Source organism: Cupressus sempervirens, chromosome 1, assembly GCF_028749045.1.
Source record: "Cupressus sempervirens isolate cs-2001-9-10 chromosome 1, ASM2874904v1, whole genome shotgun sequence".
In the NCBI taxonomy this organism is placed as follows: domain Eukaryota; kingdom Viridiplantae; phylum Streptophyta; class Pinopsida; order Cupressales; family Cupressaceae; genus Cupressus; species Cupressus sempervirens.
In genome coordinates, this window is record NC_143118.1 from 734,712,488 (window position 1) to 734,729,561 (window position 17,074).

The window sequence follows — 17,074 nt, forward strand, 5'->3', positions numbered from 1 at the left end:
AAATCATTATCAATTTGTGATAACTTATGCTTTATTTACTTTGTAAAATTTGATGTTTCACTAAACTTAACAAATAAAGAAACAACATTATTTATAGAAATTTCAAAATTTACAAGAGTAGTCGACAATTCCACTTGATCAATGGAAATCTTCTGAGCCTTTCTCTCCAAAACTTGGTTTTCAAACTTTGTCTCTACTCTCTATAGAAGTTTGTCATGTCCACTCAATTCTTCATTAAACTTGTGAATAATATCAACAACTTGATCCAAAATAGGTTTCTTTTCATCATGCTCTATACTCAATGCATCAACAAATATGCATTTAATATCTTCAAGCACTTGTTTTTTCTTCTACCTTTCTTCTTTGAGCTTCTATTGTTTGGCTCTATTCTTCCATAGCTCACAAAGGGTATCCATTTGATCAGGAGTTAGATTGGAGAGATTCCAATCTGGTATAACAATATCTTCCTCTAGATCAATTTCATTAGTAGAGGCTTCTACCTCTTTACCCTTTTCTTTTTGAGTAGTAGAATGAATAACCTTCTTTGCTTTTCTTAAATCTTTAGTGCTCAGTTGAGGCTTAACCTCAACTATCATTGAACTTGCAATAGTTGAAACAATAGTAGTAGTAATAACATTTCTTAATGTAGAAATAGAAGAAATAGTAGGAGAACTTACTTTTCCTTGTTCAAACTCAATCATGCCTATTACTGGGAAGAGTGGTGTCTGCTACTTGGTAGATGAAATGGTGGAAATAGCACTCATCATTACACTTGGTAGAATTTCTCTAGCAATCAATTGGGTGTTTGGTGGAACAATATTTACCTCAGTTGACTTGATAGTATCCTTCTTTGAGATAGATTTCACTACGAATTTTCTCAGAGACAGTGAGAGGGAGGCCATTACCTATGTTGCTATCTTCTCATGATCTAAGTCTTGAATGCTCTAAATTTTAGGAAGATCTCCACTTGATTCTTGTTTATCCTTGTGTTCTTCATCATTTCCTTCGACATTTTTTATCTCCTTGTCATCTTTCTTCTCATCATCTTTCTCCACATTCTCTTTCTCATCATCCTTTTCATCATTAGTTTGTACAACCTCCTCATTAGTCTTATGCAATCCTTTTTTTCCCATGTTATTGTGTTTGATTTCACAACTAATTCAATATCTTTTGATAGAATTAGGAATGCATTGTATCTAGGAATAAGTTTATGTTTATTCTTTTTCAATACTTCCTTGTCAGAAAGATTTGGCATAACCTTTCTTAAGGTTTGTTCCTTGATGTCTCTAGAAACATTTAATGCATTTTCCTTTTGATGTGTAATAGCCTTCAGTAGGATATTAGGAATTTTCTTTGTAAGTTCCTTTGGAGAGTACTTCCACTTAGCCATTTTAGACACTAAGGCTTCTTCAACTTTCCTATGTTCTTCCTTAGTTCTTGTTTCATACTTTAAAAAATTAAAATCAGACATACATCCACCATCTTGTAGTCTTTTTAGTCTTTGTTCAAACTTGAGGAGAGATATTTTGAATATAACTTGCTACTCATCATCTTCTTCTTCTTGATCTTGCAATTTGAATTTCTTTTTGGATTTTGTATGTCTTCTTGTGAATACTGCAAGAGAGGACTTTTTAGCCCTTATGATTGTAACCTTCCCTTTTTCTTAGGAGGCTCTTCTTCTTCTTTAGGATCCTCTTCTCCTTCCTCTTCTTCAACATCATCTCCCTTGTCTTCTATTAGCAGAAGAGGAGAACTAGATTTCTTTCTCTCCTTCAACATCTTCTCAACCTATTTTGTTCCTCTCTTCAAGGCTTGAGGAAGCTTAATTTCCAAAGAAATCTTGGCCTTAGCTTCTTTATAGGTACCAAAGTATGGTTCCTTAGGGTCCACTAGATCATTTACAAGAGCCTCAATTATGTCTCTGGTGTCATCAATATTCACCTCATATCCAAGAGATTTCACCCATGCCACCCTTGGCCTGATTTCCTATATATGCACCTTGTCATAGTTGTTAGGCTGTGGATTCTGATACAGCGCTGTGGCACAATAGACTTGGGCACATGAGTGAGAAAGGTATGAAAGTACTTCATTCAAGGAAAGTTTTACCAGGTCTAAAATGTGTGAATATGGATTTCTGTGAAAGTTGTGTGTATGGAAAACAAAAGAGAGTGAGTTTTGTAAAGACAGGGAAGGAAAACAAAAAGGAGAAATTAGAACTTGTGCATACAGATGTATGGGGACCGGCTCAGGTATCTTCCCTTGGTGGCTCTCATTATTATGTTACATTTATTGATGACGCAACTAGAAAATTATGGGTTTATTTCCTTAAACAGAAATCTGATGTATTTCAAACTTTTAAGAAATGGAAATGCTTGGTTGAAAATGAGACTGGTAAGAAATTAAAATGTCTCAGATCTGATAATGGTGGTGAGTATTGCAGTCATGAATTTGAAGATTATTGCTCCACTAATGGTATTCGTAGACAAAAAACTGTTCCAAGGACTCCACAGGAAAATGGAGTAGCTGAACGCATGAACAGGACTATAATGGAGCGCGCAAGGAGCATGAGGTTGCATGCTGGGTTGCCCTTACACATGTGGGCGGAGGCTGTCAATACTGTAGTATATTTGATTAATAGAGGTCCCTCTACTCCTTTGGGTTGTGGTATTCCAGAGGAAGCATGGACTGGTAAGAAGGTGAGTTATTCTTTTCTCAAGACCTTCGGTTGTGAAGCTTTTGCTCATATAGACTCTGAAAATAGAAACAAGCTAGAAGCTAAATCAAAGAAATGTGTCTTTGTTGGATATGGCATTAATGAATTTGGTTATAGGCTTTGGGATTTTGAAAATCATAAAATTATAAGAAGCCGGGATGTCATATTCAATGAAAAAGTGTTGTACAAAGATCTATTGCAGCAACATGAGAAGAAAGAAGATGATTATGTAGTGCTAGATGATACTCCAAAAGCTGATGTTCCAGCCATTCCTCATGATGTGCAACAACCGCAACAACAAATACCACATACACCAGTGAATGTTAGACGGTCAACAAGGCCAATTAGACCTCCACAAAGGTTTTCTCCCTCTTTGTATTCTATTTTACTTACTGATGCTGGTGAACCTGAAAGTTATGATGAAGCTGTGCAGGTGGATGCTAAGATTCAGTGGGAGTCTACAATGAAAGATGAAATGGACTCTTTGCTGAAAAATAAGACATGGGATTTGTGCAAGTTTCCTGCAGGTAAAAAGGTTTTACAGAATAAATGGGTTTACAGGTTGAAAGAAGAGGAAGGAGGTAAGAAAAGATTTAAGGCCAGGTTAGTTGTAAAAGGATTTGCACAGAAAAAAGGAATTGATTTTGATGAAATATTTTCTCCTGTTGTTAAAATGACTTCTATTCGTACTGTTTTAAGTCTTGTGGCTACTGAAGATTTGCATTTAGAGCAGATGGATGTTAAAACAGCCTTTCTTCATGATGATTTGGATGAAGAAATATATATGGCTCAGCCACAGGGTTTTGAGGTCAAAGGTAAGGAGAACTTAGTGTGCAAATTGAAGAAAAGTTTATATGGCCTGAAGCAAGCACCTCGGCAATGGTATCTGAAATTTGACAGTTTTATGCATGAGCATGGATATAATAGGTGTCATTCAGATTACTGTGTTTATTTTAAGAGGTTGGATGATGATAGTTACATTATTTTATGTTTATATGTTGATGATATGCTTATAGCTGGGTCTAACATGGATCATATTAAGGGGCTGAAATGCCAATTAGCACATGCATTTGCTATGAAGGATTTGGGGGCAGCAAAACAAATCCTTGGTATGAAGATTTGCAGAGATAGGAAGAACAGAACATTGACGCTATCTCAAGCTGATTATGTTGAGAAGGTGTTGTAACGTTTCTCTATGGAGAATGTTAAAGCTGTCAGCACACCTTTACCTGGTCATTTGAAATTGACTAAGGAGATGTGTCCCAAGACACAGGAAGAGGAGGATAAGATGTCCAAGGTACCCTATGCTTCAGCTGTAGGAAGTTTGATGTATGCTATGGTATGCACTAGGCCAGATATTGCACATGCAGTGGGAGTCGTTAGCAGGTATATGAGTCATCCAGGTTTTGAGCATTGGAATGCTGTCAAGTGGATTCTCAGATATTTGAGAGGAACATCCAATAAGTGTTTACACTTTGGGGGCTCTACTACTGATTTACAGGGCTATGTTGACTAAGATTTGGCTGGGGATATTGATACCAGGCGGAGTACTACAGGTTATGTCTTTACTATTGGTGGGGCAGCCGTGAGCTGGGTTTCTAGGCTATAGAAGATTAATGCTCTCTCCACTACAGAGGCAGAGTATGTTGCTGCTACAGAGGCCACCAAAGAGATGATATGGCTTCAGTTCTTCTTGGAAGAATTGGGACATCCTCAGAAGGATAATTTTTTGTTCACAGATAGTCAGAGTGCCATTCATCTTGCTAAGAATTCAGCTCTGCATTCTAAGACCAAACACATACAGTTGCGGTACCATTTCATTCGGTCAGTTTTGGAGGATGGACAGTTAAAGTTGGAGAAGATACATACCAATGAAAATCTAGCAGATATGTTGACAAAGGTTGTCACAAGGGAGAAGCTGAACTCCTCTTCAGCTTCCGTTGGTCTTTTAGACTAAATGTGAATAAAAGAACAGCAGAGTCCAGGGTGGTTTGATCCAGTGGGAGCCCCATGCGGTAGTTGTATTGCTACAGGATCAGTCTCCAAGTGGGAGATTGTTGTTTAGTGTGGAGCCTGATCAGTCCCCAAGTGGGAGATTGTTAGATTGTGGTGACTGATCAGGAAAGTACTGTACATACTTCATAAATAGTGGGGTTCGGGGGCCCCGAAAAAATTTTTTTTGGAAGTAGCCGACATCGACATGGTAGCCGACATATTATGGCCGACATATGGCCGACATGTTATAACCCTAAAGCGGTTTAATACTTGTATAAAAAGGGCTTAGGGTTGGGTATTTTTGATATGTGGTGATACGAAATTGGTTCTTGCGGCGGTATTGAGCTGTAAGGGATTACGGATTGTAATCAGGTTGTAATCACTGGATTGTAATAAGATCAGACTTGCTATTTGGTGGACGTAGCCCAGGGATTGGGTGAACCACGTTAAATCTTGGTGCCTTGTGTTCATTTCTGTGTGTTCTATTATTTTTTGTTATTGGTTATATTTGCATGTAGTTTTTATTTTTGTCTGTGGTTTATCCTAACAATAGTCCACAAGGAAATATATATGTTGCTCATAGTCATCAACTAACTACTTTTGGATTTTGAATCTACTATGAATTCTCTCCTTGAATGTTTCAAAGTATGCATCCATGATGCTTTCAAAATTGTCTCCCATATCAGCTATAAACTCATTTATCTGATATGCAATAGGTATATCCTTCTTCCATGCCACCGTGCCTTTGGAAGGGAAAAAATTTTGAACATAAAATAATAAACAAGTTAAGAGTGATCCAAACTTACATAGATTTAACTTTGATGACTGGATGCTCTCCATATTGTTTCGTAGTTGATTCAACTGCAACTCGGTAAGGTCAAATGACAAGTTGTTCTTGACAACTTTGAATGCTAGGTCAATAGCTTCGTATGGAACATTGTTCAATCTACTCAAAATGTATATTTTGTGGGAAATTACATGTATCTTGAACTTGATTTCCATATATGTGACTTCATTCAACTTCATACCTCTTCCATCCCATTTGGCAAGAGTCTTATTTGTTGTTAAGATTAAACCACAGACAGAAATAACAATTACATGCAAATATAACCAATAACAAAAAATAATAGATCACACAAAAAAAAACACAAGGCACCAAGATTTAATGCGGTTCACCCAATCCCTGGGCTATGTCCACCAAATAGCAAGTCCAATATTTTTATGATCTAGTGATTACAACCTAATTATAATCTGTAATCCCTTACAGCTCAATACCACCGCAAGAACCAATTTTGCATCACACCTTATGAAACAATCCCTAACCCTAAGCCCTTGTATACAAGTATTTTAACCTCTTTAGGGTTATAATTAATATTGACATGTCAGCACAAAATCCTGATAAAATAGGGCCCAAAAAAAAAATTTCAAGGCGATGCCCTGAACCCTAAAGAATTTATGAAGTATGTACAGTACTTTCCTGATCAGTCACCACAATCTAACAATCTCCCACTTGGGTACTGATCAGGCTCCACACTAAACAAAAATATCCCACTTGGAGACTAATCTTGTAGTAACACTGCTACCACATGGGGCTCCCACTAGATCAAACCACCCTGGACTCTATTGTGCTTTTATTCACATTTAGTCTAGAAGATCAACCAAAGCTGAAGAGGAGTGCAGCTTCTCCCTTGCTACTACCTTTGTCAACATATCTGCTAGATTATCATTGGTATGTATCTTCTGCAACTTTAACTGTCCATCCTCCAAAACTAACTGAATGAAATGGTACCACAACTATATGTGTTTGGTTTTTGAATGTAGAGCTGAATTCTTTGCAAGATGAATGGCACTCTAACTATCTATCAACAAATAATTATCCTTCTAAGGATGTCCCAATTCTTGCAAGAAGAATTGAAGCCATATCACCTCCTTAGTTGCCTCTATAGTAGCTACATACTCTGCCTTTGTAGTGGATAAAGCATTAACCTTTTGTAACCTAGAAACTTAGCTCACAACTGCCCCACCAACAGTAAAGATGTAACCTATAGTATTCTGCCTAGTATCAATATCCCCTACCAAATTTGAGTCAACATAGCCCTTTAAATTAGTAGTAGAGCCCCCAAAGTGTAGACACTTATTGGATGTTCCTCCCAAATATATGAGAATCCATTTGACTGCATTCCAATGCTCAATTCCTGGATGACTCATATACCTACTAACAACTCCCACTGCATGTGCAATATCTGGCCTAGTACATACCATAGCATACATCAAGCTTCCTATAGCTAAAGCATGGGGTACCTTGGACATCTTATCCTCCTCTTCATGTGTCTTGGGACACATCTCCTTACTCAACTTCAAATGACTAGGTAAAGGTGTGCTGACAGCTTCAGTATTCTCCATAGAGAAACATTGCAACACCTTCTCAACATAATCAGCCTACGATAGTATCAATGTTCTATTTTTCCTATCTCTACAAATCTTCATAGCAAGGATTTGTTTTGTTGCCCCCAAATCCTTCATAGAAAATGCATGTGCTAATTGGATTTTTAGACCCTTAATGTGATACATGTTAGACATAGCTACAAGCATATCATCAACCTATAAACATAAAATAATGTAGCTATCATCATCCAACCTCTTAAAGTATACACAATTTTTTGAATGACACCTACTATAACCATGCTAATGCATTAAACTGTCAAATTTTAGATACCATTGCTGAGGTGCTTGCTTCAAGCCATATAAACTTTTCTTCAATTCGCACACTAATTTCTCCTTACCTTTGACTGCAAATCCCTATGGCTAAGCCATATATATCTATTCATCCAACTCACCATGAAGGAAGGCTATTTTAACATCCAATTGCTCTAAATGAAAATCTTCAGTAGCCACAATACTTAAAATAGTACAGTTAGCAGTCATCTTAACAACAAGAGAAAATATCTCATCAAAATCAATTACCTTTTTCTGTGCAAATCCTTTTACAACTAACATGGCTTTAAATTTTTTCTTACCTCCTTCCTCTTCTTTCACTCTATAAACCCACTTATTTTGCAAAGCCTTTTTACCTGCAGGCAACTTGCACAAATCTCATGTCTTGTTCTTCAGCAAAGAGTCCATTTCATCTTTCATTGTAGACTCCCACTGAATCGTAGTATCCACCTGCATAGCTTCATCATAAATTTTAGGTTCACTAGCATTAGTAAGTAAAATAGAATACAGAGAGGGAGAAAATATTTGTGGAGGTCTAATTTTCCTTGTTGACTGTCTAGCATTCATTGGTGTGTGTGGTATTTGTTGTTGCGTTTGTTGCACATCATGAGGAATGGTTGGAACATCAACTTTTGGAGTATCATCCAGCGCTACATAATCATATTATTTCTTCTCATGTTGCTGCAATAGATCTTTGTACAACACTTTCTCATTGAATATGACATCCCTAATTCTTACAATTTTATGATTTTCAAAATCCCAAAGCCTATAGCCAAACTCATTAATGCCATATCCAAAAAATACACACTTCTTTGACTTAGCTTCTAGCTTGGTTGTATTTTCAGAATCTATGTGAGAAAATGCTTCACAACTGAAGGTTTTGATAAAAGAATAACTCACCTTCTTAACAGTCCATGCTTCCTCTAGAATACCACAGCCTAAAGGAATAGAGGAACCTCTATTAAATAAAATATATAGTAGTATTGACAGCCTCCACCCACATGTGTAAGGGCAACCCAACATGCAATCTCATGCTCCTTGCGCGCTCCATTATAGTCCTGTTCATGCATTCAGCCACTCCATTTTCCTGTTGAGTCCTTGGAATAGTTTTTTGTCTATGAATACCATTAGTGGAGAAATAATCTTCAAATTTATGACTGCAATACTCACCACCATTATCGGATCTGAGACATTTTAATTTTTTACCAGTCTCATTTTCAACCAAACATTTCCATTTCTTAAAAGTTTGAAATACATCAGATTTCTATTTAAGGAAATAAACCCATACTTTTCTAGTTGCATCATCAATAAATGTAACATAGTAATGAGAGCCACTAAGGGAAGATACCTGAGCCAATTCCCATACATTGGTATGCACAAGCTATAATTTCTCCCTTTTATTTTCCTTACCAATCTTTGTGAAATTCACTCTCTTTTGTTTTCCACAATTTTCACAGAAATCCATATTAACACATTTCAGACCTAGTAAAACTTTCTTTGAATGAAGTACTTTCATACCTTTCTCACTCATGTGCCCAAGTCTATTGTGCCACAGAGTTGTATCAAAATCTACAGTAGCTGTTTGTTCTCCCTGCTCAATTGTAGCAATTATTCCTGAACATTCATTTTTCTCTAAAACAATTAAAGTAGAAGGAACAATATGACCTATACAAAGATATAAGGTGCCTACTTTCACACCTTTTGCTACTACAAGGGAACCTTTTGAAACCTTCCAATTTTTATCATTAAAAGTAACTACACAACCCTCATCACCGAGTTGCCCTACTGAAATTAAATTCCTACTCAGCCTTGGAACATGTCTTACCTCATGTAGTAGCCAATGATTCCCATTCTGCAACTTAATTTTAATTTTTTCCTTTCGAACAATCTGACAGGGTTCATTATCCCCCAAATAAACAAGCCCAAAATCCCCTTGGACATAATTAATGAAATAACCTCTATGAGGTGTAGCATGAAATGAAGCACTAGAATCTACAACCCAAGAATCATCAACACTTTCTAAAGATAGAAGCAAAGCATCCTCTTCATATTTGTTACTTACCACATTTGCCTCCTTGTCTTCATCTAATTTATCTCCTTCATTTTTCTTTCGATTCCAACAATCTTTCTTTTTATGACCTAGTTTCCCATAGTACTAGCTGTCATTTGGTCCTCTCGATTGAGACCTCCTCCCCTTTGACTTTCCTCTTGATTTCCCACGATTTCCAAAATTACTTCCTCTCTCAATCATTATGCCCCTAATTTTTGCATTCAAAGTGCTTCCTAATGTAGATCCACCTGAGGTTTTCCTATGAGTTTCCTCACTCTAAATAACACTAATCACATCAACATATTTTAGGGTACTAGATCTAGGAATAGAATTACTCATAGCCATTACCAAACCATTCCAGCTTTCAGGCAAAGAACACAAAATCAAGAGAACCCTAATTTCTTCTTCAAAATTGATACCCATAGAAGATAACTGACTAGTAATAGTATTAAACTCATTTAAATGATCTGTAATAGATCCACCTTCTACCATTTTCATATTAAATAAATGCTTCATGAGGAATACCTTGTTTGAAGTGGAGGGCTTTTCATATAGTGTCGCTAGGGTTTTCATCAATTTTTTTGTCATCTTTGCTTTTGTAATATTAAATGCCATCAATGGTGCCATGCATAATCGAATGCTTCCAAATGCCTTTCTATCCAAAATATCTCATTCATCATTTGACATAAATCCCTGATTCTTGGCTTTGCCTTCCAATGGCTTCCATAAATCCTTCTGATACATATAGTCTTCTATTTATATCTTCCATAATTAGAAATTCTACCCATTAAACCTATCAACCCTCAGCTTACCCTCATCTGCCATTGCTCCCATTCAATTGTGAGACTCCCACTCAACTATGAAATTTTCCTACAGAGGATAACTGAAAAAAAACTAGGCTCTAATACCACTTGTTAGGATTAAACCATGGACAGAAATAACAATTACATCCAAATATAACCAATAACAAAAAATAATAGATCACACAAAAAAAAACACAAGGCACCAAGATTTAACATGGTTCACCCAATCCTTGGACTATGTCCACCAAATAGCAAGTCCAATATTTTTATGATCTAGTGATTATAATCTAATTACAATCTGTAATCCCTTACAGCTCAATACCGCTACAAGAACCAATTTCGCATCACAGCTTATGAAACAATCCCTAACGCTAAGCCCTTTTATACAAGTATTTTAACCTCTTTAGGGTTATAATTAATAAATACATGTTGGCCCAAAATCCTAATAAAATAGGGCCCAAAAAAAAAATTGAACCCCAGAGAATTTATGAAGTATGTACAGTACTTTCCTGATCAATCACCATAATCTAACAATCTCCCACTTGGGGACTGATCAGGCTCCACACTTAACAACATTTGTAAGTTTGACCTGGCCTAGGGTTTTGGTAGTTTTAGCCTTGCTGAGCATTAGTAACCCTATAATCCTATGTATCATCTTCTTCACAATCTGAATAGGTTGATCAAGCCATAGATTCATGTCATGGACTCAGCTTAGAATAAACCTAATCCATTTTATTTGGAAATCCCTTGACATGTGCAAGATATGGGTCAAACCCTTGGCTTCCAAATGCTTGTGCTTGGGTTTTAAACTTTCATCCACACATAGTTCTTCATATGTCTAGTTTAACTCTAGGGTTCCTAATTATAGGATTGAACAATGATAAAATGACTAGATATTATGAATTAGGAGTACCTTTGGAGGGATTTGAGATTGGCTCCAATTCATTGAAGTTCTTCTACAACTACTATACACAGTTTTAATGTTAGGGCTCTAGGTTAAAAACCTCTTATCAACATCTTAGAACCTTTCTTCACTATTTTGTTGGATGAAGATGCCATTACACTTGATAATCGATTGATAGAAACTTCAAAAACTTTTCACCAATCACTCTAAATCACTTGGGGGCTCATGAATGCTCTATTTGTTTTGTTTAAAAATTGTGGTCAAGAATAAACCTTTCAATTTCATCTTTTAACCAAAGATTCATCTTCAACTCACCATTAATGCATCATACGACAGATAACTTGATGATAGCCTATTCAAATTGGCAGTCACAAGATGCTTGATTAAGTCCATTGACTCGGTATGTGCCATCAACACTCGATTAAATCTCCAAACTCACCATCTACATCCAAGCCATATATTTCTTGGTAAGGTCTTAAGACATAACTCCAACTATTATCTAACTCAATGATCCTAGTATATTTAAAAGACTGATTTAGATCTTCTTGCTTGCTGAATGGAACTGATATGAGATAACTCCTTTGAATCATATTCTAGTGATCTCCATGGTTAACTAGTTTGAAATGGTTGAGTTACCCAACTTGTTGACTTAGGTGTCAACATTTTCAAGACTTTGATTTGTATTCTCTAGGGATTTTTTTATCCATTGCTTCCTCATTTGACTTTTGATTTTGTCAGCCTTTTCTTTCTTATCATCTTCAACTTTACCTAGGTTCATATAGTTTTTATCTAGATGTATAAGTTCTCTACATACATAATATCTCTTTGTAGGATCTCTCTTGCTCATATGATTTCTTATGCAATTTTCTCCAATATGACCATGCTCACCATAATACTAACATCTACACCATGTGTTATAATCCCAACCAAAAATATCTTTCACAATTTGTTCTACTAGATTTCATTTCTTGGTCTTGCATTTTGAAAATGTGTGCCCTTGTTTATTGCAATTGAAACACTTTCCTTCAAACCTAGGTTTATCTATGCATTCACTTGCACTATGTCCTATTTTGTTACAACTATAATATTTTCTATTGAATTTTGAATTCTCATTGCTCCAACACTTGTTTGATGTATGCCCTATCCTTCCACAATGTTTACAAGTAGGTCTTTTATTCTTTTGAGCTCCTTTTTGAGATGATTCACCATCTTTATAGCCTAATCCTTCTTTACCTTTGTGTCTAATTTGAGTTTTCTTGTCCAATTGATTTATGCTTTCTTGAAATTTCATTATCCTCTCATTGGTTTACTTTTCTATGATGAGATCATTCTATAAAATTTCATTCTTTATCCTCAAGTTGATAAGCTCTTGATTTGCACAATTGATTTGATTGATCAAGTCTTCTTGTTGAAAATATAGGTGATAAATTTCATTGTCCTTTTCTTATACCTTTTTAGTTAGTAATATTTTCTCTTCTTTGACTTTTTCCTTTTGTTCCATGTCTTCACACATTCTTACTAATTGAATTTCTAATTCTCTTTTCAATTTTTTGACTTCTTCATGAAGAGTAAGATTCTTTTCAAGTAGATCTTTGATTTCTACATCACCTTCATCTAAACTTTTGTATTGGCAAATGTCTTCAATTCTTTCTTCAATGTAAAGATTGTCATTCATCTATATTGCGAGATCTTTTCTTCTTTTCAAGGATTGAGAGAGTTTCTCCTTCATTTTCTTGAATTGTTCCATGGCCAATTGCCAATCCAAGTTTTCATTCTCAATAGCTTTCTCTTGTCTATACACTTCCATTGCCTCTAATCTTTTCTCAAGCTGCTAAACTTCTTATGTTAGAACCAATAGCTCTGATACCAATTGTTGTAAATGTATGTGGGCCCAAGTGATTAAGAGAGGGGGGTGAATTGGGAACCAATAAAACTTTAACTTCTATTTACCAATTAATCCTTCATAAGCTATTCTGATCTAATTGCATGCATGAAACACTAAAAGAAACAAAAAATTTACAACACTTGACACGATATTTGGTAATCTAGAAACCTTCCAAACAAAAAGTAAAACTGGGGTGGGGATGATCCCCACAATCTTTATGATTGTAGTATAAGGTTAGCCTATTAAGGCTTATAATGATCACTTCTGGTGATACACCCTATTAGGAGCAATAAGGACTGTTAGATCCACCTTGTGAAAGGATTTATATAATATAATGAAGTATTTACTCAGTTATGAGATTTAGAATAAGACTATTAAGTCCACCTTGTTAGAGGATTCAACTGATGCACCTATTAGGATGAACCAATAGTAGATCTTTGATTTGTAACTTGATTTGTTGTATGAGATTTCTTTGATGTAAAATGATCACCATGTTGTGATACATGAGACTCTACTTTCCCTTTTACTACTTGTAGCCTTTGTCTTCTAATTTGCATCCATTCTTCTTCTTGCTTGTTACACTTTGATACATTCGATATAATAAGATGTATTAAATATATACCAATCCAATTAATTACTTTCTAGAGTCAGCTACAATACCAATTTCAAAAAATCTTCACTAAGTAGGCTTATTATTGTAACTCAAATTTTGAAGACCACTCAAGTGATATTCTCACACTAAACAACACTATCTACTTGAAAAACTTTGGCATTCAGTTGATACTGGTGCTCGATCCACATTGATCACTTGGTAATAGCATGAACTCAGTTAGCATTGGGTGATTTGGTGAACAATAAAAAATTTAGTAGATACTGAAGCGCTTGGTTGACACTACATCTTGGTCAACACTACCTTCATTCTATTTTATTAACATTGCCATCTTGGTAGACACTGATGAGCTTGGTAGACTCTAGAAAGCTCAGTGGACACTGCTATTTGAATGTGATACTTGGTAGCAACTTTAAAGCTTGATAGAAATGTAGCCAATCAAACTAATTAAGTTTTTAGTCACTAATTGACAAAATATTTGACCATCAATTCAACATTCCTATCTTAACCAAGTGTTTGATAAGAAAATAAAAAAGATAGAGTAATAAGAGATTTTAAGAAAATTACTGAAAGGGAAATTCCTAATGGATATAAGTCAAAGTAACAATCATGTCTATGAATTAAATTTATAAAAGGATCTGGTAGGAAGCCAATAAAATTAGGAGCAACACTTCCTCAACTCCACTGATACAATCATCGATGGGAACTTCAATAATAATATAAATATGTTTCACATTTCATCAAATTGTGAGGCCATGGAAAGTGCACTCACACAAGACAAAATGTTAGGCAAGAACAAATATTATCCTTTCTCCAATTCATCACAATAGCAAAATTTGTTAACATGAGGAAAATACCAGAACTAAAAGGTTGCACAATAATAACAACACATTAAAACCATTGGCTCCATTATTATTCATTAACATGCATTCACAAAAATAACACACTCTAGTAAGAATAACTACAGTTAGAATAAGAACACCAATAGCATATGTTTTTGCATCAAAATAACATCTCCTTTTGTGTTAGGAATGAGGTCTCTTTTAATGCAAAATTATGCTCAAAACCAACAAAATAAATCCAATTATATACTAATGGACTCTATAAATGGTGATAAGTAGGTCTCCAATTTTGTTTATATCAACAATGGGTGCTTGAGGCTTTACATGACATAAAAGAAGAAAATAAGAAGATAGAAGTTGTGAGATGATTTGAAGTCTCTGGGAGCTCTAAAATTGGAAGCTCAACCTTCTTTAGGCATTTCTAGGATTTGAACTACTATCAAAATGCATTTCTAGTGCATGGCATGCTCTAAAATAGAAAATGGCAATTAACAGTCAATGTACTGCTCCTCTTAAAAACTGTTAGTGCACCTCTGAGAAAAGTGCACTTGCATATGTTGATGATAGGTTCCAAAAATCAAAAAAATCTTCTTCCTTTTTATACCCAAATGATGTATTGATTTTTTCTCTTGAAATTCTCTATTATCTTTACAACTTCACTAGCCTCTAGTAAATCTAATGAATCATACTTGTTCTTACCTGCTTTCCAGTAGTTACTTACTTCTATCCTAGTTTCTGTGAACTCCTCAAGCTTGGTCTCTAGTTTCAACAATGCTTCTTCATTTTTAAATTATTTTTCTACATCATCTTCTAAAAAAGTATTTTCAAATGTATCCCTAAATTGTTGGAATATTGATTGCACCAAGGAAATCTTGGTCTTTGACTCATCTTCAAAAATCTCAAGGCTAGCAGCATTATAGTATTTTTTGCTTCCAAAAATTGCTCTTGAGCTTTATCCTTTATTTATTGGATCCCTCATGTAATCCCTCCAAAACCTTATTCCCTGAGGATATCTTCTATATCCAATCATCTAGCTTATCTAGCTCCTTTGTTGAGTATATCTCCATCAGCATCTAGTACCTAAGTGCTTGCATATCGTTATCCCAAGTACACACTTCATTCATCAGCCCAAAATCTTTGTTTATAATGGAAACTAATTTGTCATCATTAGTCTAGATATGGTGCAATAGGTTCAAATTTCCATGTATTATTTGCATTCCTCTCTCCTCAAAATTGTCATGCCATTGCTCGCATGCATCCAAAAATGAATCCATCTATGGTGCCATCTTCTTTCTTCCAAGTGCAACTCTGAGAATAATCTCAAGATTATCTAGGTCAATGGGTCCCACCACTTTGTTCAGGTAGCCTCTTAATAGCTTGTTCTTCTTTCACAGCATTATCAGCTATGATTCCTCCTAATCCATGTGTTTGAACACTTTCTTGAGGCATGTAGTGATCGACACTTTAGTCATATCCACCATGGGTTTTTCCAATATCACCTCCTGCATCTAGTAATCCTTTGGAGTGAGTTCTTCAGTTTTGGCATGAGGAGGAATGGCGATATGTGCTAGAAGGTCCTAATCTTGATTCTTTGTGATGAAGCCAACTATTCTAGCATCACCCTTAGGTGGCTCAGGCCTCTTTATCATTTCTATCAACTCTATCATTCCCTCCTCTTCTATCAATTCCATCTACTTTTTTTGTTGAAATAGGACCTCCTTCTTTATCCATGATGGTATAGTCCCAATTGGTGACATGTATTTGGTTGAAGAAGTTCATTCCAAAGTAGGCTCATTTCCCTTATTACTGGACTCTCCAGAGTCTTCGCATGTTGAGGAAGTTCTTCAAAAGGAGTTTTTGTGCTTTGTTGGGCTAAGGATCTGGCCTTTGTATCTAGGGGAACTTGTGGATTTTCTTTTGATATTTCCCCTCTTTAGATACTTCATTTCTATGCAATTGTTGGTATTCTTCTTCCTCTTTGTTCTAAATTTTTTTTTATGTTTGACTAATTAGAGGAGGTGAAGCTACCAACCCTTTATCCATTACTACGACCATGTCCTTTGGTGTTGGTGGTGGTGGGATTTTGAGAGGTCCTTGAGGCAAAGGAGGCAGTTGATTCCAATCCTCTCCTAATGGCTCATTTCTGTGAGTATCCCTTATCTTTTCTTGTACCATCGGTTCCCACTGACATGAAATCAAAATTTGAGAGGTCAAAAATATCAGCTCCTTCACCTTCCATCTCAGCTATCCATTTACGTTGTTCATCTTCAAAAAATTCAACCTAGATAGATTCCCTAGGGGTAGATGGAGCTGTTTAATTCAATCTAGGAATGGTTTCCAACACCTGTGGTGAAGGAGTTCTCTTCTTCTTCTTTAATTTCCTCCTTTTGACACCTACCACTATTGTTTCTATTTTGGATCTCTTTGGCACTAATGGGGAGGCTTCTTCTTCCAAGGCTCTTGGTGGAAAAACTCCTTCATCTTTTGGAATTTCTACCGCTTGTTTCCTTGATTATTTCTCTTGTGGTTGCTCTAGTGGTTTTTCTTGTTGGGCTTT

At 35.7% G+C, this 17,074-nt stretch overlaps 1 pseudogene; it reads right to left on the bottom strand.

The window, feature by feature from the left end:
• The window catches only part of LOC149580023 (RNA-dependent RNA polymerase 2-like), a 104,251-nt pseudogene extending 87,559 nt beyond the window's left edge, over nt 1-16,692 (bottom strand).
• Between the last annotated feature and the right edge of the window lie 382 nt (nt 16,693-17,074).